This window comes from Nannospalax galili, unplaced genomic scaffold (assembly GCF_000622305.1).
Source record: "Nannospalax galili isolate Female #2095 unplaced genomic scaffold, S.galili_v1.0 scaffold1307, whole genome shotgun sequence".
Taxonomy (NCBI): Eukaryota; Metazoa; Chordata; class Mammalia; order Rodentia; family Spalacidae; genus Nannospalax; species Nannospalax galili.
This window is the reverse complement of record NW_008357035.1, coordinates 850,522-854,208: the sequence shown is the minus strand read 5'-3', so window position 1 is coordinate 854,208 and position 3,687 is coordinate 850,522.

Genomic DNA, 3,687 nt, shown 5'->3' with positions numbered 1-3,687 from the left:
GGCTGGCTGAGGGCCGCCCCACACAGCCCCGCGGCGGCGTCCTCCGGCCCCCGGGCGCTCTGCCCGGCTAGTCACGAAGGCCGGCCCGCCGCCGCCGGACACTGGTGAGCGCAGAGAAGCGGGCCGGGCGGCGCGTCGCCGGCGTCAACGTGCCCGACGTCCGGCGCGTCGGCGCGAGCGTCAGCACCGCCCCTTGGAGAAGAGGCGGGCCGCGGTAGAATGCGCATGCGCCGCCTCTGAGGGGCGGGGAGTGGGCGGCACTATCCGGGCGTGGATTGGCTGATGCCCGGTCTGAGCCCCGCCCCATACAGGCCCCGCCCCCTGGCTAGGCCTTGCCACAGGTGGAGCTCAGGTGCGCACGGCGGGCGCTGAGCGCATTCCCTCCCAGCTCACGTCACGTCACGGGTGACGTCACCAGGTCCCCAGCGGCGCCCCCGGTGCCCTCGGGACCGCTGCCCGGCTTGGCGGGACTGGGAACCGCCTGCAGAACCGGAAAGTGCTAATAGTCCAGACTCCTCTCGCTTTTGCTCTAGTCTTCGGGACAGAGGCAGGAGGATGGCCGCGAGCGTGAGGCTAGCCCGGGCCACAAGGCCTTGCTTCTAAAACACAAGCTAGGGTCTGTGGGATGGCTCCGGGGATAAGGGCGACTGCCGCCAAGACTGAGAGGCCGAGTTCGATACCTGGGACCCACAGGGTGTAAGGAGAGCAGCGACTCCTGCAAGTTGTCCTCTGATTTCCACACCCAGGCTCACCGTGGCGCACACATGGGAAATAAGCAAATAAGTGTCTTTCTAAAAATTAAGAGCCATTCTTGCAAGTTTGAGAATCTGTCCTCAGAATTCATGTAAAAATAAAAAGCCAATAAAATACTACCAAAGGAGGGTTGTCGACCATCCTGGGCTACCTAAGGGGACCAGACCAGTCAGGACGACTGCAAGAGTCTCAAAAGATCAAAATAATTAATTAAAGAATGAAATTGGGGCTGGAGAGATGGCTCAGCAGTTAAAAGCATGGGCTGCTCTTGCAGAGAACCCAGGTTTGAGTCCCACCAGCCACATGATGGCTAACAATTGTCCATGACTCTGGAGAACTCCAGGGGTGCACTTAAATACATGCAGGCAATACACTCATACACATAAAATTAAAAAATATATATTTTTAAAAAGTGAAATTGTGGCTGGATATGAAAGCAGAGGCAGGCAGATCTCTGAGTTCTAGGCCAGCATGGTCTACATAACAAGTTCCAGGCCAGGCAGGGCTACATAATGAGACCCGTCTCAAAAAATGTTGTAAAGAGGACCAATGAATTTTCTGAGGAGCTCTCCAAATCACACACTAGCAATCCCACACAAGTCCTCAGGTCCCCTGATCCAAGGCTGCACAAATCTACTTCTCCCCAGAGAGAGCTGGCTGATTCATGTCGGCCCAGTAGCAAGTTAGGGTAATGTGTTCATTTAGCCCTCCTATCCCGTGGAGCGAACCTGGCCTGGCCTTCATGCTGGGAACAGAAACTGAAGAAAATATCAAGTTCACAGCCCAGAGTCGACAGAACCGGCTGTCGCAGGGAACGGTGAACAGTGCGCCTGTGCAGGTGTGTGTGGCAATGTGTGTCCACAGCTGACTTGCCAGCTGGCTGATGGGGCTGCACAGAGGCGGAGGCATCCAGCTGGTCCCCAGCTCAGAGGTTTTTCCAGCCAAGGGAGAAGCCATTTGCTTCTGGAAACCCTGGGTCCGGCTCCTCAGTACCCCCCAGTTGCCAAGTACCACAGACAGCTGTGAACAACTGGAGGGGCCCACAGAGGGGCTGGCAACCACTCCTGCCTGCCGAAGAAGTGCCTGACATCCACAGCAGTCTGAGTCATTTCACATTTTTTATTACATTTCTTTATTTTGTGGAAGGGGGTGCACATGTGTGCCACAATGCAGGTGTGGAAGTCAGAGGACGACTTGCAGGAATCAGGTTCACTCCTTCCACCATGTGGGTCCCGAGGATCAAAGTCACATCATCAGACAAGCTATCTCGAGGGCCCACCTTTTATTGGTTTTAGGATGGAGGGCTTTATGAGATCAAGTGTCACTGTATAACCCATGTTAGTTAGTGGGACTCTCCACTTCCCAAGTGCTGGGATAACAGGTGTGTGCCATCACACACATACACAAACCACCACCACTACCACAGTCCACCCAAGCGCTTTTTTGAGACACATGTAGCCCAGGCTGGCTGCGAGTTTACTATGTAGCCACGGCTGGCCCTGAACGTTCTTTTTAAGAATTCTTTTCAGGGGCTGGAGAGATGGCTCAGTGGTTAGGAGCACTGACTGCTCTTGCAGAGGATCTGAGTTCAGTTCCCAGCACCCAAGCCAGGTAGCTCATAACCACCTGTAACTCCAGCTGTAGGAGGTTTGATGCCTCTGGCCTCCTTGGGCACCCAGACTCCTATGTGCTTGATCACCAGCATCCATGCAAAAACTTGGGTGTGGCAGCACACACCTGTAAACCTGGCACTGGGGAGGAGACAGGCTCCTTGGGGCTCTGGGAAACTGTCTAGCCGAATCAGCGACCTCCAAGTTCAAACAGAGGACAAGGAGGATGGCATTTCTAAGAATGGCACCTGAGGTTGCCTGCTAGCCTCCACGTTCCCATGTGCACACAGGTGCATCCTTGACCATGAGCACATACACATAAAAAAACACATTCAGCCGGGCGTGGTGGCGCACGCCTTTAATCCTGGCACTCAGGAGGCAGAGGCAGGCGGATCTTTGTGAATTCGAGGCCAGCCTGGTCTACATAGTGAGTTCCAGGAAAGCTGGGGCTACAGGGAGACCCTGTCTCAAAAAGACAAAAACAAAAACAAAAATAAGAAAAAAAAACAAACCACATTCACAGAGCATCTTCCCAAGTGTCCCTTTCACAATGACATCTCACACTCTTCTAGAGACATGACACTTAAGAGATTAGAGATTGTGCCCCACGCCCACCACTGGCCACGCAGTTGAATCCTGGACTTGGGCTCAAAGTTACAGAGAACCAGTATTCTCGATGTTGATAGCAAGACATCTCCTGTCCTCAATGCACAGGTCGGTGTTGGGCTTGTCATTAACCCCAAGGCTCTGTGGGTCAGACATAGTCCCCCAGATCCCAGCCAGGGCGAGGCTCAGGAAGACACCCGCTTGGAGGACATTCAGCCTGTAGCATGAGCCAGGGCAGCCTCCATCGCAAGCATCACAACATCAGAAAAGCAAACTAGGGTCTGGTGCTACCTGCGGCTGCTTTGCATTCAACAGACACAGGAACCACAGAGCCCAGACGGGCAGCCCCACCTCATCCTTGCTCCTATCTTCACCCTGACCCAGTGCACTGGGAGGTTCTAACCTGCCCTCAATGCCCATCCTCTCATCTGTCAGCTGATCCCCCACCCCCCACCCCACCCCCATCACTAAAAGCACTTTTACCTACAGTTCTGTCAGGAGAGGCTGTCAGAGCTGCATACACTTAGGGCTTGGACCCTCTGACCTCCCCCTCCCCTCTGAGCCTCCTCTCTCTGTAAAGCCTGGATGATGCTGTCAGATGACTGTGAAGGTTGAGTTGGGAAGGCTGAATGGTCCCCAGCAGTCCCTCTGATGGGTTCTGGCTGTCCCTTCACTCCAAAGTGAGAATTGAGCTCAGCCCACTACCATCCTCCATCCT